The 25,896-nt window shown below is 35.9% G+C and overlaps 1 protein-coding gene across 1 annotated transcript in view; it reads right to left on the reverse strand.

Annotated features, from left to right (window-relative positions):
- Positions 1-5,339: 5,339 nt before the first annotated feature.
- Positions 5,340-25,896, reverse strand: part of LOC145664360 (uncharacterized) — a 359,106-nt gene continuing 338,549 nt past the window's right edge. The window contains exon 3 of the transcript XR_014127421.1: positions 5,340-6,823. The gene's annotated coding sequence lies outside the window, so the exon portion shown is untranslated. The remainder of the gene's footprint in view (positions 6,824-25,896) is intronic.

Here is a 25,896-nt window from a genome sequence, read left to right on the forward strand (position 1 = left end):
ATTTTTTCTTAATAACTCAACAATAAATTAACCTATTACAGTACCGATTTTGGCAAGTTATCAAATTATAACTATCCTATGAATAACAACAAAAAGATTCAAATTAATTCATTTGTTTCCGAGTTATTGGCAGAAGAAAATTTGTCAACTGTTAAATAGACTACTTTCTTTTCCGTGTGTATAATAGAGAAGTCTAAGATGTGGCAACAAAGGGTAGTAAAGGAATGCACTAGAAACAAGTGAGGATTTAGCATTATACTTCTGTGGCAACGATGAATAAGTAGACAACTCGCGTAAACAAAATGATACACGCGAGGAAAGAAACACGTGTTTTCTAATTCTTTTCATTGTTATCTTTTTCTTTCATAGTGGCTTAGATCCCACTTTACACTTTAGGTCCCATCCTTTATAGCTTCGGAGCTGATACAGGACGTAAAAATGGCATCACTCAATTTCGTTTTTCAAATGCATCAATATTTAGTGACACTGCTGTCATTTTGTTATGTTACACTATCTGTGTTATGCATTTTAACTAAATTCATAGTATGAGACCAAGATTCCTTTATTACCCTTTGTTGCCACATATCAGATCTTCTATTGTACATTTTCAGCACATGAAACTCCAATAGTGTGCAACACTGTACTACTACATTTCACTGTTATGTTTAGCGATAATAGTGCATTTTAAATCTGTGCACACTTGTATATGGTGCTATTTCAAAAAAAAAAAAAAAAAAAAGCTGAGTTGGCAAAACGGTTTCACCTATGGCAACACTGATTATGGTTTTTGATAGGGCATTTTTTTCTCATTATATTGTACAACTTTTGTTTTGCTTTTGATTGCTTTAACAAGATATTTACTTTAAATGTACATAATTCCATCATATAATTTTTTGGATATTCAAATTTTGAAACGCCATAGGTCCTATCCATCTGGTCCATAGCACCTTAAATTTTGCTCATGTTCTTTTCTCATGATGCTCTAGTGTTATGTGGCAATAAGATTTTAGCGACAACTTGTGGGACCCTCCCGTGTTAGTAGTTTATTGATATAATTTAATTATTTTTCGTGGTAATTTATAAGTAGACCCTACTATTTGCTATCGATATTAATTTATTCGCTTCTTTATGTCCCCTATCTACTATATATTTTATATGTGGTCCAAAGCTTAATTTATCATCTATTTGTATGCCCAAATATTTAAATTCTGTTACCCTATTTATTGTATTGGTTCCTAGTTTGATGGTTGGATTCCTACGTAGTTTTATTCCAAATAACGTGTACTTTGTTTTCTTACCGGATAATCGTAATTTGTATTTATTAGCCCAATTTTGTAAAATATTGAGAGTTTGTTTTGCCTTGTTTTCTAATTCTCTTCGTGAATTTGCTGAGATAATGATTGCTACGTGTATATCATCAGCAAAACCCACTACTCGGTCAGTTGCTTCGTTTTTGTGTAGAGTTTCCAAACAGGGCTGTAGTTCTATATCCCACATTAACGGTCCTAGGATCGAACCCTGAGGACATCCTTTCTCCGTATTGACGGTAATATTCCCTCTTTCGTTTTTGAATTAATATTTTTCTATTTGTGAAATAATTCTTTATTATATTTAGTAAGTATCTTAGTATATCTATTTTTTTTAGATTTTGAATTAATGAAGGGATCCATAGATTGTCAAACGCACCTATAATGTCTACAAATAATACTAATGCATATTTTTAGCTAAGCTAGTATTTGTTCTTACTTGGTCTATGAAGGTATTGAGGGCATCTTCTGTCGATTTCCTGGGTCTAAAGCCAAAGTGTAGCCTATCGTTTTCAATATTTCTAACTTTATTGATTCTATTAGCTATTATTTTTTCAAAAAATATTGCTATGTTTTTGAGGAGGCATATAAGACTGTACGAACTTACATCCGTTGAATCTTTTTCCTGTCCTTTTAATAATATTATTAACCGGTCATCCTTCCAGCTGGTTGTTAATTCCTGTTTCCTAAGCAATATATTATATAGTCTAGTTAGATAAGGAATCCAAATACTTTTCTAGTTTTTATAAATTTCATTTTTTATACCATGCAAGCCTGGGGCTTTTCCTGTTTTTATTTATTTTTTTTATAATTTATTCTACCTCTGTATTTGTTATCTCATGAGGGATCTTTTACAGGTTGGATATCCTCATATTCCCTTCTTATTATGCGTTGATATTCAGTTTCATCTTCTTGTAAGTCCCTTGGGGAAAAATGTTAGATAGTTTTTGTATAGTTTCTTCCCGAGTTTGGGTATAGGATCCATCATTATTTTTTATAGTTGATAATCTCACTGGATTATTTTTTTGCATCATTAGTTTGTAGGGGTGGCCCCGTAGATCCAGCTCAATATTTTTCTTCAAAAATTTCTCCCAACTTCTTTTCTTGGTTGTGAGCAGTTGTTTTGTATATCCTTATTTTACAGCTCAGCTCTGTATATATCTAATCTGTATATGAAGTGTAAAAAGAAAAAAAGTCACTTCATTCACTTATGTTATGGGTCAAGATAAATGCCAACGTTGCATTTTCATTTAACATTGGGCGCATAAATAGTGTACAGTCTAGACGGCTCGTCCGATTAAAGAAAAAATATATTTCACTTTAGATAGGAAACATCATATTTGGAGACGGTTTTCCCTCTTACATTTTGTTGTAACTCTGATAATAACAGAGTTACCCTATGTTAGGGGACTTTCGAGACACCCTGTATATGTAACAGGGCAAGGCTAGGAAAGAGAATTTGGACTATGAAGGCTCTGATGAAAAGAGTGAGGGTAAGGAGGAAAGCAAAGAAGTCGCCGATGATGAACTATTACTAATCAAATTGGGGGAAAATGCAAAAGATGTGCATCCTGTGCGTTAGAATTTACTTTATGAACTTAATCTCTACGGTTCAATATATCCATTATACAAATGTATTTTTGAATTTCCTAAGTATATTGCGAAAGAATTATTTCCATCATGAAGTTATCAAGAATGGTCTATGATCTTCCCTTGGGCAGGACTTGTTGTCCTCTTTTACGCTGAAAGATCATTTAACGTAGATTGTGACAAAATTACTGAAGAAATTACATCTATTTCAAAGGAATTAAGCATTGCATCATATAACTAAATAACTAACAAAGAAAATATTTTTTTAAATGATAGTAACTGAAGTAAACTACAAAGTGCAGTTGTATTATATTATGCGAAATATAACATTTTTCATAACTTTTTCTCCTACCGAAAAATGTAAATATAAGCCAAAGGCATATGTTAATGTCCGTAAATGTTTGGAATATTTGTAATTGTAGTAAACATTATTTAAGTACAAAGTACAGCCCAACACACTAAACTTTCTGGCTCCAATCTCCTAAACTAAATCATGTTACTATGGTACTATTATTAGTGTGAGATATTTATTTGTGAAATACGAACAAAATTATAAAGCGTTTTCGAAACTTTGTCCGACGAACACTCATCTGCTAAAATAACCTACTCCTTGTGGGTTTCTCCATGAGAAATAACTAATGCTAAATATTAGGATTATTAATGAAATATTTGTTTATGAAATATTAACAAAATTGATGAAACATACGCAGCCTTACATACAGATGGCGTCACAATGTCAAAATGCTTATTTTTATTCAGTAGCGCCAAACACAACTAGTCTCTAATCAACCTTTCATAACACTTCATCAAGTAGTTTACGAGTTACAAACATTGGTGTGACGTTGATTGTGCTGTGTAAGAAAAAATGGATTACAAAGAATGTTATGTCTTGAAAATACACTGCCTTCTAATGAAAAGAAAAAAATGCTGTCGAAGCTGAGAAATGGCACGATAAAAGTTTTGGCACATCTCCATCATATACAACATTGAATAACTGGTGTGGGGAATTTAAACGTAGTTGTGCAGTACATGCACCGATAATGCTAAATGTTCACGCCGTTGAAATGAGGCAGCGACTCCAGAAAATATCAAGAAAGTACATCATATTGTTTTAGATGATTGGAAAGTTAAAGTATGTGAGATAGATGGCATCATAAGGCCAACAACAGAATGTGCGCGCTATATTCTACATGGACATTTAAGCAAGAAAAACCTATCGTGCGATGGGTGTCGTGTTCTCTAACAATAGATCAGAAGCAGCAGTATGTTGATGATTCGGAGCGTTGTTTCACGTTGTTTCAGCGTAATCGAACGGAATTTTTGCATCGATTTGTGATAACTGATGAAACATGAATTCATTATTACAGACCGTAGGCAGTCTGTAGATTTTTTTTTTTTTTTTGCAAGACTGTGAAAGCCGTCCGAAGCGCCCAAAGATACAACGTTTGCCCGGCAAAGTTATGTTCATTATTTTTTTTTAAATGCACGTGGCACAACCTTGGTCGACTATATGGGGAAAGGAAATACCTTTTCAGGACATTTGAGTAATATCCTATTTCATACATAATCACCAGGTGGCACACACTGCAAAAATATGTAAATATGTAATATGTCAATTACTTAATTTCAGCAATAAATTCATGTGTTATTACGCACTCAAAAGTTTTGTTTTTTATGGAACATCCTTTATTTACGTGCAGATTTTTTTAAATTCTTTTTTTTTCATACGTTTGAACCCTGAGCATGGTTAGCTACGAAGAAAATACAGTATATATACTGTATATTGACGTATAAAGGGTAGAAATAAACCTTACGGTTCTACTGAAAGAAAGGTTTTAATCTCTGTCGAAGATGAAAAATATGAGAGATTAGCCAGAATAGAAAACATGTGAATCTAGGTTAGAAAACAACCAACAATCCTAATACTAAATCTAATATAACAATATTTAAGCTACTACACAACCTGGTGGTACACACATTCCGGGACAAAAAAAAAAATCTTAACTGACTTTCGAAAAATACTATCTTACTTCAACTGAAGCTACTACCATAAATTTTAATGGTGGACCAACTCTGTAGCTAAAAGAGATGGACCAAAGTTGCCTTGTCCGTCTCTTAGTGGGAAGAATAACATGGGGACCTACCTATTCGAAACATCCTGCCACAATCTTTGCATGATATGTTACGAAATGATATATTTTATGTAATATTATCAAATAAATATCTAACATAACGTTTGCAGTAGTTACATTATACTTTTATTTTCTTAATTCTTTAAATAAAATGCTGGTTATTATTTGACAAGGATTCTCTGTTGTTCGTGTAAACTTCCTGCTGCTCTGCACTAGCAATTTAGTTTTTAAAAGTACTCATTCATCGCCTGTAGAATGAAAACACAGGTTTGAAAAGAAGAAAGGGGGAAAGAAAACTACTAAATGAAAAAAGAAAAAAATAAGTGTAAGTTTAAATTTGTTTACTTCTCTCAGTTGTTGTTACAGTAACATTGTCTGTTTACAAACTCATTCACTTGATAATTGTTTTTTTTTTTTGTTCTTGATTCTTTTTTCTATTATATACACATATATATTTATTTTTATCATAGCGTTACGCTTCGAGTTTCTTTCTTTTCTTTCTTTTTTCGTTCTTTCTTCAACATTTGCAAATGTATGGCGTCAAGTTTTGCCCCACATTAGGTAACAGAAGAGCTCCATCTAGCTATCCATTGGGAAAAGAAAGAAAGAGAGAGAGAGAGAGGGAAAGAGAGAAATAAAAAAATAAAAGGGACGGGTTTGATGTGTTTGCGACTAGCAAATATATGACGTAAGAACGTCACAGTGAATGTCTGCTCTGTGATAAAGACGCGACTTTACTGTTTGCATTTTGCTTGTTGTCTTTTGGTACGTATGCGCGCTTTAGTCCAGGTGGTCAGGGGGGTAGTTGTTACTGCAATGAAGGGGGGGGGGTCCAATGTTGAACACAAGAGATCTGGTTGTAGGAGGCAAAGGAGTGGGGAATCTTCATATCATCACCTTTTATGTCCTTCCCCCACCCTTATAACATTTAACAACCCCTCCTTATTTTCGTTTTTTTCCTTCCCCTTTCGGCCCCCTCTCTTCTAGCATTGACAGACCAGGCAGGTTCAGCAAGCGGTTACACCATTTACCTATGTATATTCGTCACAATTTAATGTCAACACTTGCATCGACAACAAATATTTGCAAATTCTCCAGAAGCAAATACCTTGGATGTTTACCATCAACCTAGCCAGTTAATACGCCAGAATCCGAACCTCAAACACGTTAGTCAATCTCAGAACCAGAAGGCCTACAAAATCCCTTGAGTTGTGTGTTGATCTTCGCTGAGATTTGTTTAAATTATAACTCCATAAAACTTTTATTAAACGCATTGTAAATACTGGATTTTGGCAGGAAAGTGGCTCTGTAAAGAGGAACATTTCCTCCAGTGCTGTCTCTATCTTCTCACTCCCACAGTGCTGGCTGGCATCCGTTGTCGTCAATCCACATTGCTACTGATTTGAAGAAGAACAAGGAATGGCACAACCAGACACTATCATCTACGACTACTTCCCCCACTTCCATTCCATTACCCCCACTTACTTACGAATAGGCTCTCCTCACAAATTCCCATCCCACCCCCAGCCCTTACAGAAGCTCTCTCTCTCTCACTCTTGAAATTCTGTTGTCGTGTGATGAATTAATTAGAGGAATTGTTACTCCGCAATGGGACAGCTTTCCTGTGTACTCACTCGTCCTTTTGAGAAATTCTTCTTCGTTTTTTTGCTTTTCTCATCTTTCCTCTGAACGAGATGCTAGTTTCTTCTTCCTTCTCGATTTGTTCTCTGAGAAAGTTGTAGAAGTTTCTGAAGAAAAGTATATATATATCCAATTTCCCCAGGAGCTTTAACCCTGCAAAGAAAAGTACGAGGCGTGTTCAAAAAGTACACATGTAATCAAAACAAAAACATACTATATGAACGGTTAAGACAAATATCTGATAAAGTTATTTAAGAAAAAAAGCTTATTTATAGGTGTTCAATCCGAAACTTATTTCTCAGTGACTAATAATATTTATCTTTGATACATCTTCATGTATTAAACAATTAGATGTGTCACGTGTACAGCACGTGAAGGAGTTTGGTTAGAGTATTGAAAGTAACGGTATGCAACCAACCTGAGCTTTAGGGTCAGTTGTATTGCATACTACCAAGCACCAATTCACTATAATAGCACTTATGGGAATATTTGGGTTGGATTAAGAGCTGGATGATCTCTATCAAAGAACTCAATTCCCAACTTTTGAGTCTACATCCTGGCCAAAATTAATTCTAATCAATCAAAGTACTTCCTGAGATTGTTTATCTTCCGGACGGAAGAGCACATGGACAGATAGGTAAATACGTAAAATGATATAGTTTACTTTTTATTTGTTTGAGTCAAAACTTGCAAATTAAATTTAACGTATTTCCATACTACTATTCCCAAACCTCTGAAATTTTGTACTTATGCGTAGCACGTAAATCGGATGACAACACAATATGATAATATAATTTTCGCTCTGGCTTATCGAGCGCTTGCTACTTATGCAACACATACTATTACAGAAGTTTGGTTGGTTGCATATGATTAGCTGCTCTGATTACTTCAATATCAACAAGTTCTGAGTGCTTCTCTTTTCGTAATAAGACGAAAGAGACTTAATGTTTTCCTCAGTGTAATTAAAAATATTGAACAAAGACTGAGATAATAACTAAAAAGAAAAAAGAATTTTAAAGTCAATGTTTTCATAATATACACTAAAAATAAAATATTTTTTGATGGAGTAAAATGAACAAAGAACTAAGGCTGAAAGGATTGGACGCGAGGGAGCCATTTACGTTAGTCCCATTCCTTCATCTCCTCAGAAAAAATCTTCTTTGTAATACATTTTATAAAAGCATTATTTGAAAAGAATCTTTCTATTCGGTTATTAGGAACGAAATATTTGTTCTCATGTTTCACGTTAATTTAGTTTGCTGTATAACTTTTCTTCTTTTCTTCTTCGTAAATGAGGCAAGGTATTAACGACATGTCCTTGGGTTTTTACTCTGGAGGTGCTTCGGTGCTCGTCATCCTCCAGAAGAAACAAATAGCGAAAGTTTTAAGGTACCTCTCTTGTTTACAGCCGAATGATATATTTTGGTTTATTCGGTTAATTCAAAAGTTAGAAAAGTGTGCTTCTACTTAACGGACAGATATTCGAAGCCTCAAGGCAAAAATAATAAAGAATGCTTATTGTTTACTCTTAGCTACGCTATGAACACACAATGGCATTACCTCTTCAACGGAAACCCATCCTTTGATGAAAGAAAAAAGAAAGAGACGAAAGCTTTATATCAATTTCAGTTCGCGAAATGTAAATTTTCTTTTTAAATGAAGAAAATAGTATTCAGAAACTTAGAATAGATAACGCAATTTCCTTAAGTTGGTATTTAGCTTGGTTCCTTAGCAGTATATAATACTTGATAAGTCATGAATCAATAACATAACATGTCACTCAAAACTACATGGGTTCTCACCATGAAACAAACTGAGATATTCCACACCAAAGATGGGTAAGTGAATCATACAGCCAAGACAGAACCTATTTGTGTGTGTGTGTGTGTGTGTATTCGCACTTAGATTAATGATAGTGCCTACCTGAAATAATAATGAAGCATGTTGTGCCTAAGTTGTAATTTTACGTGTTTAGAAACATTTTTTATTGACAATCCATTCCAATGAATGGAAATAATTTTTAAAGTAGAACAGATGACCTTCATGAACAGTTATTGTTCGTGTTGAAATGTCATGGCAGTTTCTGTTTTTCAGAGTTTGCTGCAAGAGTTACAAAATGCGGCGTATTGAATAAACTCTGGGGGCTACCATAACGTTACCAACAATTCAGCTTAAAAGGGTTTATTATTATTATATATTATATTATTATTATTATTATTATTATTATTATTATTATTATTATTATTATTATTATTATTAGTAGTAGTAGTAGTAGTAGTAGTAGTAGTAGTAGTAGTAGTAGTAGTATCCTTGATTATAACACAAGTATTTCCTCCGACCTAGATGATAAAAAGGGTAAATTCATCCTATAGTTATGCTGATTTTGCTAATGTGTACCTCAAACTCAAATTTATGTCAGCATTCTCACTTCGCTCCGATGTGACCTACTATAAATCTCAATCTTTCTTACTCCTACAAATACGGACACTTATAATATTAGCGTTAAGTGAAAGTTATGAAGTAATTATTTAATGGAGGAAAGCAATATTCAAATTAGAAATCGACAGGATCCTAATAAAATATTATTACAGACATGAAGGAAAATGGAGATCAAAATATAAAATGGAATTTTAGAACGATATAAAATAGAAAATTCTCAATAAAATGTGAAAAAAAAACTTTCATATATTTAATTTCCATTTAGAACCTGTTGATCTGGCAGCTTTTAGGTCACTTTAAAAAAAAAAAAAAAAAAGAAAAAAAAAGAAATTGTTCATATACCATACTACGTGAAAGAGCTTCGAAGCCGTTTTAGATTTACCCACGCTTTCTATGCCTTGGTTAATATATTTGTATTCACAGTTTAAAATAATTGAACCTAATAACCAGTTCAGTGATTCCTCCTTCCGAAAGGTTTCGTTGAAGGAATCAGTCACAGTTTGATAGCAAACTGCACTATTTTACCGTACGTGACAAATTTTATTTACCTATCAACCTGAGGTGATCACTAAACGGTCGAAAATTGAGTTGATCTCAAACTGGACACGTCGCAAACTGCAATATACCAATGTTTACTACCAACTTAATTATAATTGTCTCCTTCGTTGGCTTAGTTAACTTTAAAATGTTATTTATTCGTTGAAAATTTAGCTAATTAAGAATAGATATTATTCTGCCAGTAACATATACAGTAGCAATCGAAACCTGGAAAGGAAAAAACTGTAAGATGCATTTTCAAAAATAACATGACGGAAGGACGTCCAGGTAAGTGAATGGAAAACCAGACCCCAGTTAATACGTGACTCGTTGAATATTACTCTAGAAAATAAACTGCAATATTTTCTTCTATCTGTAAATAAGGTGTTTTCAAGCAATTAATGAGGAAGAAATTATGAACGAACAACTTCATCACCTTGAGAAAATAGTCTTTCAACAAGGAAGTGCTATCCAGCTTGAAGTCGAGCAATAAAGTTTTACGTTCTACCAACGAAAAGATAAACATTTCTCAGAATTACAACGACGCTCAAAGATAGTGATTTATCTATTTTTGTAGTAAACTACACTGTTTAAAGTATATTTTCAATCATTAAGAAAAACAGGTTGCCTGATGTTCTCACGCTTTTGCAGGCCCTCCTGTCTCATTCCTCTCAATGCCTGCCGGCTTGCTCAATCTACACATTTCATTTTAGCTCACTTTTTTAACTTAAATACTTTATTTCTTAAAAACTACGATCATTATTTCATTTATGTTTTCCACAGTGAACCAACTTTCTCTTTCAATATTCTGTATTTTATTATATCTTGATTTATGTAAACTATCTTGACACGAAAATAAATAATAAACACAAATAATTGCAAACAGTAATAAAATAACAAAGTAGCAAGTTCCCTTATTTAAAAACGCCACATTAAAAATCGCACTTCTGAAAAAATCCATTGGATGGTGTCATAAGTATTAGACGCGCCACAGTAATAGAGAAGGAAATATCGCCTGGAAGTGTTCATCAGAATAATTGTTGTTTCGTAAGAATTTTTGTAAGGTAAGTAACGAAAATTTTCCATTAAGTGAGGTAAGTAAGGTATTTCCCATTAACGAAAATTTTATAAGGATCTGTGTAATATCTCTTCTGTAGAATTTATATGGTAGTTAAACATTAATAACGATAATTATGATGAGAGAACATTTTGAAGTGCATGTTACAAGAAAGACAACCATTGAAAAGCGAATCTTATGTGTGTATGAAGGTGTGTCGTCTGCCCCTGAAAAATCAGAAAAGATACTATATTGTCCTTAGGTAGAGATCTATCGTCTATATTACATTTTGAGTTTTTTGTTTGTTTGTTTTAGATGTGTAAAGATTAAGCAACGTGCATATTAGTTTTAATATTTTAGCAACAAATGAACGTAAATAAACCTTTATATTCTTATTATTATTCTTAATATTAACCTATATATTATTCTTAGATTTATTTGTATTATCTTTCTTACAATTAGACCTAGTTAATAGTTGTTAGGACTAGGCCTAGCTAATAGTATGAAGGTAACCAAGAAAGTTGTGTCGCTTTTTGTGGAGGTCTGTGTTCAATTGGCCCTCACACCGTGATTTGAATGCGAATGGAGGTAAGGCGGAGGCCAGTTGTTGGTGTGGGTATATCCAACGTACTACCTGGTTGTGGCAATTCAGTTACACCGTGAACTTGCATAAGGACAGATTGAACATGGGACCTCCACAGAGCGTCATAAGGGCGTGTGTACTGTACGAGTTCAAACTGGGGTCAAACGCTGGTGCAGCGGGGCGAAAGATATGCCAGGTCTTTTGTGACACCATTCTACGCCGTGGATAGGAAACACTATTGCATCCGCCATACTCCTAGGACATTGCACAGTCCGATTACACTAGTTAACAAAGGTTTTCTTACATAAAAGGAAATATCTGTTCTTAAAGGAACTTTTTGCGCTGAATTCGAATATGCACTCGGTTTTTCTCCATCAAGTACGATTTTCCCGTAACAGAGGGATTTTCGGGAAAATCCCTCAAAAATTTCCCTTTTCGTTTATTTTACACCCCAAGATCTTGTCCCCTTGCATATACTAACATAGAAATTATACCTAAGTATACTTTGATTCATATTTAACAAACCCTCCAAGTTTCGTAATAATCGCTTTATTCTTTCTAGAGAAATAAATATGTTTGTATGTATACTGTGTGTACTGTTTATTGCGCCATATAGTAATGCTTTCAGATCTCTTAAGTTGAGGTAAAACGTTTTGCTTTATTACCACAAACACATATATAAAATATAATACAATATAATTTACAAGTGTGACAATTTACAATAAACAATAATACAAATGTACCAAAAGGTCATGAAAAGATAATCAAAACTATCACAATATATGAAACTTCCATTGGGTTACAAAAACGTACACTACTTCCTTCTTTTGTAAGATATGTTGCATTCTCTAACAAGACCCCAACAATAGTCCCCCATCATTGAAGGATCCCATCGTCCCTGGTACCTTTTCTCCATTGCCATTATATCTTGGTGGAATCTTTCCCCCTGTTCGTCGCTGAGAGCACCTAGGTTAGCAGGAAAGAAGCTGAGGTGGGAGTGCAAAAAGTGGATTTTTAAAGACATCCTACAACCCAACTCTTTGTATTTCTGTATCATGTCCTGTACGATTTCTGTGTAACTCTCAGCTTTGTTATTGCCCAGAAAGTTGCGCACAACACACTTAAATGCTGTCCAGGCAGCTAGCTCAGCACTGTTTAACTTGCTGTCAAAGCTATCATCAAGCATTAATTTCCTAATTTGGGGACCAAAAAACACTCCCGCTGAAATCTTAGCATCACTCAGGTTAGGGAACTTATCTCGCAAATACTTGAAACCTTCACCAGATGTGTCCATGGCTTTGACAAAGTTTTTCATAAGTCCTAACTTGATATGAAGTGGCGGTAGTAATATCTTATTAGGATCTACCAAAGGAGCGTATTTGACGTTGCATTCTCCAGGTACGTAATTCACTCTAGGTTCCCATTCCTTCACTTCATAATGTTTGTCATCTGCTCGGCTATTCCATAAACATAAAAAACATTGATACTTCGTGTAACCGCACTGCAGTTTTAATAAAATACAAACTACCTTGAGATCACAACATATTTGCCAACAATGGTCCTTGTAATTTATAAGATTTAGCAAAGTTGACATGGTGTCATAGGATTCCTTAATCTTCACTGAGTGCGCAAGTGGTATAGAAGGTTTTTTATTTCCATTATGTAAAAGGACAGCTTTAAGGCTGACCTTTGACGCGTCAATAAATAACCTCCATTCTTCTGGAACGTAAGGAATTCCTAGCTCCGCCATCAACCCATTTATATCCGTACATACGCACACATTATCTTGCATTGAGAAATAGCTTGAAAATTGAACATGCCTTTTCCTGTACACTGATATGTTCGTTTCTGCATCCAATAAGTTCCACTGCTGGAGCCTTGATCCCAGAAGTTCCGCCTCTTGTTTTGTCAGGTGCAAATCACGGACTATGTCATTAAGTTCACACTGCCGGATGAAATGTGGCTCGCGAACACAGTCAGGGTTGGATCCTTGGATGTACATGTTGATGTCGATGGTTCATCAAGGTCATGATCATCATCAGAGTCTTTTGGCCATATCTCTTCCCAGTTGGTAGGGGGCTCGGGAAGTGGAAGTTCATCCCCGTGCGGAATAGGTCTAATTGCGGATTTAACGTTGGGATAACTTATTGTGTATTTGCTTTTTTTAGAATGTCCCTTAACTACTGTGAGACAAAAATAACAATAATCCAGATGGTTGGTGGGTTCTCTCCACACCATTGGTACAGCAAATTTCATGAACCTCCGTTTCCCTTTGGCCCATGCAAGTAAAGTGACGTAGCACGACGCACAAATTATGTTGGGTGCCCAAGTTTTGTCCTGATCTCCCACACGACATCCGAAATATATATAATATGCTAGTTTCACCGATGGCGTAATGGATCTACACTGTCCTTTAACTACAAACTGGCCACACACATAACAAAAACTATTTGGTGAGTTAACACACGAACGTCGTCCTCTTGACGCCATTGTACTGATCACAAACTAAACTTCTGGTCTTAGTTGGGTATAATGCCGTTAAGATCAAACATGAAAGCACTCTTAGCAGCAAAGACAACTTTGAAAGTGAAGTAGTGTTAAACCACACGTCAATATAAAAATGTACAAAACTCCCTCACCAGGTGTCAAGAACACAAGAAAGAAAGAAATGCGCGGGGGGAGGGGGGAAACGATACCGTAGTGGAAAATTCAGACTGCATTAGTTCATTGTTGTCAACAATGAGTCTGTATTCCATTCTTTCTTTCTTTTGCATTCTGTTACATTTGATAGCAAATATTGATAACCATTTCATGAACAAAACGAAAAAACTTGGAGAATTGTATATATATGTATTAAGATATACATATACTGTACGTTTAAAAAATATATACGTTGGAAGTACATTCTATTTTTATACACGTTTCTAATTTACAGAGAGCAATACAAGTGTGTTGTTGACTATTGTAAATATTCATTTTTATGTCTGTGTTTGTAGTAATAAAGCAAATCGTTTTTACCCCAACTCAGGAGATCTGAAAGCATTACTATCAGGTGCAATAAACAGTGCACACAGTATACATACAAATATATTTATTTCTCTAGAAAGAACAAAGCGATTTTTACGAAACTTTTAGGGTTTATTAAATATAAATCAAGGTATACTTAGGTATAATTTCTATGTTACTATATGTAAGGGGACAGGAGCTAGGGGAATAAAATAATCTGAAAAAGGGAAATTTTTGAGGGAATTTCCCGAAAATCCCTCTCTTACGGGAAAACTGTACGTGATGGAGAGAAACGGAGTGCATATTCGAATTCAGCGCAAAAAGTTCCTTTAAGATCAGGTGATTTTTCTCATGTAACAAACAAAAAGTTTAAATTTGTTAACTAGTGTTATCATCTGTTCCATTCCTTGGACAATCATCTTAGAGGTCGCAAGTTCATATTCCTAGTAAAGGTGCAAAATGCACTTGATACTTTCTTCGCTTCACGACCCACCAAGTTCTACTGCGATGGAATATATGGCCTTCCAGAACTTGGGTTTCGCTCGAGACGAGACGAGACAGATTTTTTGTCACAAAATTCGAGCCGAGACAGAGCTTTTCCAATAGAAACATATGTACTTTTCGAGACAAGGCATCACTTTCATTACATATTTTCGACTCGAAACAGTCTTAAAACTTGTCTCGTGTGCATCCCCATCCAAAACGTTGGCAGAAGGTCGTCGATGCTGATAGGAATTATATTTGATCTTCGAGGTACGTGTTAGGTGACATGTCGATGTTCGAAGACAGTGGGTGAAAAAGTGACAGAACTTTCTTAGTTATCTTTATAGTTAGAGTGACAAAGTTGTTAGGACTGATTTGAGTTGAAAGCGTTATTGTTAAAAGGACAATATTAAAGTTTACCAATAATAATAGTAACATCATAATAATATTAGTTTTCTTGTTATTTTTCAGAAAGAAAAATGCTTACACACTATAAAAGGAAACCTGGTTCAAAAAGGGGAAGCTGAACTAAGAATGCATTTAAGGAGGGACGACATAAACTGACTGCAAAACAACGAAATATGTTAGCTAAGTTAGGAATATTTTTAGGCATTAAATGACATCCATGGTCTATCTAAACCCGTCGCGTATGAGGGATGATGTCCCTCTGCTGTCACACTATCGAAGAGTTGGGGAAGGAAGAAAGGAACGGGGAATGAAGGAAGCGGTCTAGAACCATTACGCTAGGTTCCATCCCGGTATCTTCCTGGTGTAAATAAGGAAACCCCACTAGAAACCTCATTCTGGATGGCTGACCTGAAAAAGCTTTTAAATCTCTTCGACCGAGTGTACCGACCGGGACTACATTACGCGGAATCATTGAAATTGTTTGCGTGAAGCTGAAAGACGTTATGAAATCCCAACAAGGATACTGACACGGAGGTTGGAAATGAGGCATTTGAAGAAAACAGGATTAGGAGAAGCAAGAAATTTAACAGAAGTCTCAAAGATTGACAGTTTTGGTTAGACATAATGCTAAACATTAAATACGGTAATATGATGTGTCCTGCATAGAATGCAACTTCTCTCGCCACTATCAAGTGAACAACAGTTTCAGTTATTTCCTGAAGAATGTTTATATTTTGAAGAGTCATCTTAACGTATGATCTAATGATTTGGCTTACAGAATGTGGGGGGAAACGGGAGCACCCCAAGAAAACCCACGGATAAGTTGTTGTTCACCAGAAACTTACTTGACCACATATCGAACCAGGAACCTCAAGCACTATCACTGAGACACCGTGCCCCCAAAGTTTTTGCTGAAGCTAGCACTAGCGAGCTTCTGTCATTCAACTCGATCGGCATTTGCGTGTCTGTCAGTTCCATGATAAACTCTAGTAAAACGTAACCAATTTTAATGAAACCTAGTATGTAGGTTAGCCCAACATTTCCATAGAAATTGTTTGGGGTTGCAACCCATGTAGAATAAGAAGTTCAAAGGGGAATAAAATCAATCCATGTTCCAAGTTCGAACATATGCATACAAACAATATTGGGGGATGATGAACGTAAAACATTCGCTTTCGACAAAACATAGTGAACACTTCGATAATCCTCACAGCTTGGGGTTAAAATCTCCGAATAAGGGAATGGTGAATACAATTCCCCAATTTAAGAAATATGTTCTATGATATTTTTTTTTAAAAAAAAAAACAATATTAGATTTGAATCCTATACGGCTAATACTTTCTTTGAGGCTTCTCAATTATATCCTCTAGAAGAGCCCAAGGTCGTTGAAGAGCAAAGGATGGATTATGTCTCCAACTCGATTTTTGAAATAAATTCCACGATAACTTCCATAAAAGTTATTCGATTTTGATAGAATATTTTGAGTATTTTCTTTGAGGATTTCTCACAATCCTCAGAGCTTGGGGTTAAAAATAATAAAAAATGAGCGGTGAATTTAGACCCTCTGATGTAGGACAAATATCCCTCTCCGGTTAAATGAAATTTCCCACGATAACATTCACAAAAAACAAATATTAGGTCTATAGTTTGACTTTAGCGCATATTTCTGTGACTTCATAATCATTTTCATAACTTGGATTTAAAATTAATCGACAAAGGGAGTGAATTTTTCTCCTCCCCTTGCCGGTCAATCCGGTGAAAAATGTTCTACGATTACGTACTTAATACATTCCATTTTGACGCAATATGGTATATTTATTGAGGCTCTCACACAGTCCTCAATACATAGAGTTGAAGTCCGTCAAAAATGAGGAATCGTCGTACTTCCTCTCCCTTCGTCAAATACACAATATGACATTTTTCAAATATAAGTTTCACAATAATTTCCGTGAAATAATATATTTGGTAAAACACGGCGTAAACATTTCTTAGGATCACCATTGTTCTTTACTGATTCAATAACATGGGAGTTAATCCTCCCCACTTCTGATTTTAAATAAAACTAGCCTTCGGCTAGCTGGGGAATCCGTCCCCAGACCACCGCGGTTGCTTAGTCTATGAAATCGTACCTCTTAAACCCACAATTCTACGGACTTTCAAGTTTCTTTTCCCATTTCAACTATCTAAAAGATAAGATTTTGTATCCCAAGAAAACGCCCTTTTAAGAACATGGGAATTTCTTCATCCCCCTTTAGACCCCTTAAAAACTAAAAATATTCACTTTTGGTGATTTTCCTGTGTGTTAGTTCTGGAGAGCTACAATCATGCCAAATTTCATCATCCTAATCCTGCCGAAAGTGCCTAAACATTTTGGGGTATAGAAGACTTTCCATATAAATAATACGAGAAAGATTTTTCAATTGCCCATAAAATCACTCTAAAATTTGAAAATTTTAATTATTGGTGATTTACTTAGGTAATGATAACGAAAACGTACAAGCACACCGAATTTCAAACATTTATTCCAATTCCAGGTACCTAAAATATGCGATTATAGTCCAAACATACCATTTAAATAACATGAGGAATCTCTTCATCCCCCCCTTGAGACCCCCTAAAACTTAAAAATATTCACTTTTGGCAATTTTTCTGTTGGCTAATCCCGAAAAGCTACAATCATGCCAAATTTCAACTTTCAGTTTCAACCGGAAGTACCCATTTTATTTTATGTCAATCAGTTCATGTAGTTTTATATATCATTAGGAAGGATATTTTCCTGAAAAATTCTCTAATTTTTGTAAAATATAGTCCGCCTTATGAAGAGTCGCTTTGACGTATGATTAGCGTCATGCTAAAGGCCTACTACCGCAGGAAACATATGTTAATCGAACTCTTTAATATGGCACCAATAACGCGTCGGAACGAATCTGCATAAAGCTCAGTATGTTTTGTTTGAGATTAGAGCCTTATGAAATAGGTGAAACGAAAGTGGGAAGATTGTTCACTTCAACAATGCTCACCATCAGTAGTCTACATTCTTAATTAATAATGACCAGTTTATAACCCATTGCAGGCCAGGACACAATAAAAACTATAGTTGGGGAACATTTTCATTCCATTTCCCCTTTGAAGTGATAGTTATGATCTGAATATATCCCTAATTAATATATTTAACCCTTTTAGGATTTCCACTTTTTGAGGTAAATTTTAGACCTTCACACAAGCAACTACTGCTTCCTTACTTTTATCGTAGGATCATGGTTCATACCTCGGTTTTTCAAGATACATCATACTTTTTAATGGTTTCACTCGCTTGTCCGTATTATACATCAGAAACGGGAAAATCGGGAAACACCGGGAGATTTTTCGAAAAAAATCGAAAATTTTGCACCTCTCTGGTCCGGACCTGAGTTCACGTAGGGATCTGAGTTTTTTTTATTTTTTTAAAAATACGTTGTTATGTAATAATACGTGTGCAAAATTTCAATATTGTAAGCTGTACACGTGGAAAAGTCCAGGAGATAAGAAACGCTACCAAATCGATTACATTCTTGTGAAGCAACGTTTCAGGAATAGTGTACGAGACGTGAAGACATTGCCAGGAGCGAACATTGATTCGGATCACAATCTCTTGATGGCGGAAGTGCAAACCTTTTTAAAGGCGATCAAGAAAAATGGGAGGAGAAATCGAAAATAGAACTTAGAGCTACTAAGAAATATCGACGATGATGTGAAAGAAGAGACTGAAGAAAAATTCTCTGCAATGGGCGATGTGGTTGATAATATAGGGAATAGTTGGGAAAAAGTTAAAGAAATTCTACTTGACACACTCCACAATAACATTGGCAGGATGGAAAGAGCACCGAGAAAACCATGGATTACTGAAGCAATGCTTAAGAAGATGGAAGAACGCAGAAGGTCAAAAAACACGGACATCAATGAATACAGAAGATTGAAAAATGAACTGAGAAGAGAAACAGACAAAGCCAAAGAAATGTACATGGAGCAGTTATGTGAAGAAATAATGGAACTTCAACGGCGCAACAGATATGATCTGATGTACCAGAAAGCACAAGAGTTAGGAGGGAAAGTATACGAACGTTCGGCATCGAAGATCAAGATGATTATGTAACCACTGACCATCAAAGAATCCTTAGAATTTGGGAGGAATACATAAAAGACCTATATGATCAGAAGAACCACACCAAAGATATTGCGATCGAAGAAGAGGAAGAGGTGGATGATGATGAAAAAGGACCCAGTATATTGAAAAGTGAAGTAGTACAAGAAATCAAAGACATGTGGAGGAGGATGGCCACTAGAGACGACGACATACCAGTAGATTTGTTCAGGGATTAGGAGACAACGCAATGAAAGCACTGACTTTACTTACAAACAAGATCTACCTGAGTGGAGAATGGCCAAAGGATTTTCTTGATGTTACAATGATTGCATTACCCAATAAAATCGAAGCAAAGAAATGCAGCGATCACAGAACCATTAGCGGATTTCCCACACTGGAAAGACCATTGCACGCATACTGAACAGGCGGCTGGAAAGTAAGATAGATGAGAGGTTGGAAGAAGATCAATTTGGATTCAGGAAAGGAAAAGGCACCAGAGATGCTATTGGATTGACGAGAATTATATCAGAAAGATTTCTTGATGTAAGGGAAGAGTTGTGTTTGTGCTTCATCGACTGGCGAAAAGCTTTTGACCGAGTCAATTGGACGAAACTTCTGAAAATACTTAAAGAAATCGGAGTGAGTTTCGACGACTCATTCGAAACCTGTACACAGGACAACGAGTGAAGTTGCGCTTGAATGAAGGAGAAACCAATAGTGTGGAGATTGGAAGAGGAGTCAGACAAGGATGTAGTTTGTTGCCCCAATTATTCAACGTTTACAGTGAATGTTTAATGAAGGAAATATTAATAGGAACTTGAGATTTTAAGATTGTAGGGCAGATCATTAACAAGATCAGGTATGCAGATGATACGGTTATAATAGCTAAAACCGAAGAAGAGCTACAGGAGATGATTGACAAAATAGTTGACACCGAAAAACTGTATGGAATGGAAATTAAAATCAAAAAGTCGAAAGTCATGAGAATATCCCGTGGAAATACGCCCTTACGGATCAGAGAAGAACAAAGAGAACTTGAAGACGTCGATAATTTCAAGTATCTGGGAAGTATTTTGACGAGAGAGGCTTACTGCACCAAAGAGATCAGGTCAAGAATTGCCATAGCTAAAGAAGCATTCAACAAGAAGAGGTCACTCTTAACTAGCAGGCTCAATATTGGACTTAAGAAGTTGGTCAAGTGCTATATATGGAGCATTGGACTGCATGGTTCAGACTTGGACATTACGGAAGTTAGAGAAGAAATATTTAGAGAGCTTCGAAATGTGGTGTTGGAAGAAGATGGAGAAGATAAAATGGACAGAGAGAGCAACAAACGAAGATGTTTTTAAACGGATAGGAGAGAAGAGAATACTTCTAGCCAGCATCCTTCGTAAAAAGGCCAATTGGATTGGACACATCTTGCGAAGAAATTGTCTTCTTCACACTGCCATAGAAAGAAAGATGGAGGGGAAGCGAGGAATAGGAAGAAGAAGAACACAGCTGGTCGATGATTTGAAAGATAGGAGAAAATATTGGGAGTTAAAAGAGGAAGCTGAAGATCGACAAAAGTGGAAGAAGCATTTCCAGGCCCAAATCTTGAAAAAAAATCCTCATTAGTCCCAGGACCTGCCGAATAATAATGATCTTGAAAACTAATGTCGGGAGAATTTTGGAAAATCTAAAGCTGACTCATTTTCTTCACATGAATCTATACACACGTATATAAAAATACTTCAAAAATGTACTGCGTCATTACTATTTAACCTAGAGTCATGGTTGAAACGCCATTGCCTTCAGTATACCAAGCCATTTCCAACGGTATTACTCACATATCCGTACCATACACCTGAACCGGAAAATTCTGGAAAAACCCGGATTTTCGTTTGATGAATCCGGCCAAAACACTTTGCCCCTCGGACGTCGGCCTGGGTTCATTTAGGGATCTGATTTTTTTTTACAAGTACGTTGTTATGTACATAATACGTGTGCAAAATTTCAATCTTGTATCTTGAAAACAAAGGGCGGAAAAAAATGTTGAAAGTTTGAATTTAGGCCCTATACATATATATATATATATATATATATAGGGCCGGATCCAGGATTTTCTGAGGGGAGTGCACCAATAACTACCAGTATATTTGAATCAATTTTAAATTTTTTAAATGCCTTTAGGCATTTGTCGTGTGTATGAGGAATTGACTTAGAAACTATTGCTTTTGCAAAACTCCGCTTACTTTAAAGCCCGAAACGGAAACATAACATGAAATTTTCGGAAATTATTGCTATATTCACTACCAGCTTCTCAGTTTAGATAGTGTATATTCACAACGGAGGGGGGTGCACGTGCTCTGGTGCACCCCCCTAAATCCGGCCCTGTATATACATGATATAAGAATTTACTGCGTGATCATTGTTTGGCCTAGAGTCATGGTTCAAACGCCATTTTCTTCAGTACAAGCCCTTTCCAACGGTACGTACCACTCACATGTCCATGTCATACACCTGAACCGGAAAAATCGGGAAAAACAGGAATTTTTTCTGAAAAAATCACTCCCTCTGGACGGCCCTGGTTTCACGTAATTAACTCAAAAAAAAAAAAAAAAACTTGAGAAATATCCAAAGGTGCACAATTCGTATGGAAAGTTTCAATCTGATATCTTGAGAACTAAAGGCTTGAAAAAAATTTTGAAATTTGCATTAAGAGAAAAAATAAAAGTCACGCCTCCACTTGACGCCGCCAAGTTGAACATCCAGTTCCAAAATGCATCTAGGGTGTTTTTTGGTCCACCTTGACTTGACCAATATAAAATCCGGCTTAAATACCTCTTATAGAACCTAAATAAGCGGTCAAAGACGATATTACGTCATAGTATAAAAATATACTATAAATCCTAAAAGGGTTGATTAATATTTGAGTACTTTGCTTCTCATTTCATGTGTCTCATCCAGTTAGTGTTTGAGCTAAGTAACTGAAATTTCCATTATTGTGTAAAAATCAATCTGGTACTAACTGCCTTGCCCTGCAGAATCACTTTATGACCAAAAGGTTAACAGATTTTTTTTAATAATTAAAGATCAAGTTTCAATCATATTTATTATGATGGTCATCCACAATCTTTTTATTACATACTAGCAGCGTTCACCCCGCTTCGCTGCGGTCACCCCGGAACGCAATAAACTTTGTTACTTAGATAATTTTTACTTTTTCGCTTTCAAATTGCAGTAAATGTTAACATTATAGCGCCTGTCATTTATGTTAACCCGCCGAGTCACATGGTCATGCGGGTTGCATATAAATACGTTTATTTTTACCTATGATGAACTAATAACAAAGGATTTGTACGTATGGACACTTGAATGGTCAATTATCTCAAGACACTGGTAATTAAAAATTAAAGTGATATGATAAAAACCATCTAGGGTCCAAATCATAATAACCCCCCAAAAATGAAAGAAATTGGTTCAGCCGTATTAGCGTGATGAGTTCACAAAGGATTTGTGCGTTCTCTTTTATATATATAGATGGAACAAGTCAATGATTTCAAGGGGTGGTCGAGGAAAGAATTACCCCGCGTTACGGAATTCTCCCCGGGGCTATAGTTCCTATCGTGCTCAATGTGGTTTACCAATATTTTTTCAGTACCTCTCACTTTGGGGTCCCGGGTTCGATCCCAGCCCCCGCCAAGTGAACTTTGTGGTGGACAAACACCGTCTGCGTGGGATTCCTCGGGGTTCTTCCGTTTCCCCCCACTTTCTTCATTCCATTATTTCATTCATTACTCATCATCACCGTCTCCTTTAGCCTAACCGGCATAACCGTGGGACGTAAAACTCAAAGATTTCATTTCATTTTTCCAACAAGTTAAATTCCCCTGTCCCGCGAGAAAATGTTCTGTAACTATTACTGGAACAAATGATTTTCCATTTTTATTCGCGGGCCTGATGAAAAATACTCGCGGGCCGTTATTTGGCCATAATTGCTCAAAAATAATAAAAGGTTATTTCAATTTTCACCATGCATAAACGTAATTTCCGTAAATGCAAAACAATTGATTTGTTATTTCGAGTTGCCTCTATACACTATATTTCCCCCCAGTTTTTCCTATAACGCTTCTTGAGTGACATCTACAAAGAGAAAGAAAAAAGATTTGAATAAACCGATCGTCACTCATCGTTATCACATCAGCGTCGGTTCATCATGTCAGGTGTTGCCTCGGCAACCAGGAGTGAGTGGTGCACACCATCATTTCAGCTACTACCAATAGCAAAGCTACTAGCACTACTACTACTACTAATAGTGGGAGTAGGGGGTAGTAGTAGTTGGTTGCAGTCCCTCAATCATTTTTTTTTTCTCAGTGACGGCACAACTAATGACTGTTTGCTGATTCCGTGTCTGTTGCATAATGAATGATTTGTAAATTTTCAGTTACGGCAGAGTGATGAAGAGGTATAGGGCATGAGGGGAGGAGTAAACAGAAGAAGAGGAATATAGAAAAGGGGTTGAGAGAAAAAAGAAAAGAAAAGAAAATGTAAAAATAGAATTGTGGTTAGCGTGAGATATGAAGGGAGGTTATAGGGTAAAATAAGTAGGGTAGATTAGAACGATGGGTTTGGAAGAGTGAAAAAAAATAGGGTAGCGACAAGTGACTTTCGTAATCGATGAAATAAGAGTAACTACTTCAGGGGTTGGGCTCTCAAAAGGTGTTCTCCCTCCCACAGTGGATCTTAAAGTGAGAAAGGTATAGACGGATAACACTGAAGCTAACAGACAATTCTGTATATATACGTCATTTCCGCTTTGACGCGTAGCTCTTAATTTGCACTGACAAGTTCACAATAGGAAGAACTTTCTGACAAGCAGCGAAGACTCCAAGGATAGGAAATAAAAGCAATATGGCCACCAACCTGCCAATATTTCAAATGTAGGTAAACGTATATTTTTTTTCAACCATTAAGAATCCTGATGATGAAAAATAAAAGAAATTCAATTTTATTATATGCACTATCACGCAATAAAATATTCTTACTCTACTTTCTTACTCTACTCATGTAACTAGAACATGAACAATAAAATAATAATAATAATAATAATAATAATAATAATAATAATAATAATAATAATAATAATAAACGTGAAAAGTAAACTTTAAAACTTTGTGTAAAAAGAAATTAAAATAGTAAATTTATTGAAATACTCGTGTTAATTACCCGCTTCGCTGAGTTAAAATGGGAAAGAAATAGAAATATTTTCCGTTATTTAGTATAAAGTTACTATTACGGAAGCGCTCTCTGATACCGGTCATTTTCGATCATTTTAATATATCTCTCCCTCCCCCAATCCAAATTCCAGAGCTGAATTTGGGTATAAATGGTAACGGAAGTATCACTGTTCGTCTCAGCGACCCCGGAAAACTATGGAAAATTAAACTGCCTCTTTAAGTTTTAGGTCCCACGGTTATGTCGGGTAGGTAGAGACCTGCACGGGCCGAATTTTTCGGCCCGAGCCCAATTTAGCCCGAATGTGCCCAAGTTTTGGAGATTTTCGGCCCGAGCCCGGCCCGGCCCGATAGGTTTTTTAAAATTCTTGTCCCAAGCTCGGCCCGGGCCCGATAAATTTTAAAAGTTTCATTTTCTAACATTTTTCACGGGCACATTTCTTCAACGTTTGCCTTTATTCTAATTATCGTTTAATGAAAGTCAATAATTATTGCAATTAATTGGCCCCGGCCCGGCCCGACCTTAGGAGAAATCAGTGTCGGCCCGCCCAAGCCCGGCCCGGCCTAAAGAAATAACAGAGTCGGCCCGTGCCGGTCTCTACGGGTAGGCTAAAAGAGACGGTGATGATGAGAAATGAATTAAATGGTGGAATGAAGAAATTGGGAGGAAACGGAAGAACCCCCAGGAAACCCACACACACGGTATTTGTCCACCAGTAAGTTCACTTGGCCGAGCTGGGATCAAACCAGAGACTCCATACACCAGACCGAAAACTATGGATCCGACACTAATATTGGTCATTTTCGATCATTTTAAAATATCTTCCTCTCCTTTCCCCTGTAAGTTGCACCGTCAAAGTGAAGTGATAAAAGGACATCCTGAGCTCAACCTCATCTATGTTGAAAATTTTATTGAGATCGGTCGGGTGGTTCAAGAGGCCTGAAGACACAAACATAGTCACTTCCATTTTTGTATATGTAATATCATATGTAATAGACGCAAATATGAACCGTTTCGATGCCAATTGGTATAACTCTAAAATTGAAATTTTATAGGAGAAAACTCAATATTTCACATAAATCGCATCCAGGCAAGATTAGAAAATAAACTTCAGTATTAGAAAATAACCTTCATAACTATGTTTTTGGTTGCAACCATAAAGGAAATATGTAGTTTTCAGGAGATATAGAACTTTAAAGTTGTCTCCTAAAAACAAAATACATTTTGAAGTTATATCACTTGGAATCCAATTGGTCTATATATTTTTAGTTGACTTAACGTAATGAAATACGTAGTCTTCGTGAAATGAAATGACATTCCGCACATATTCAGGGTGTTTCAAACAACACCGACAACGTTTGGGAGGTGATTCC

Source organism: Thermobia domestica, chromosome 11 (genome assembly GCF_964235325.1).
Source record: "Thermobia domestica chromosome 11, izTheDome1.hap1.1, whole genome shotgun sequence".
In the NCBI taxonomy this organism is placed as follows: Eukaryota; Metazoa; Arthropoda; class Insecta; order Zygentoma; family Lepismatidae; genus Thermobia; species Thermobia domestica.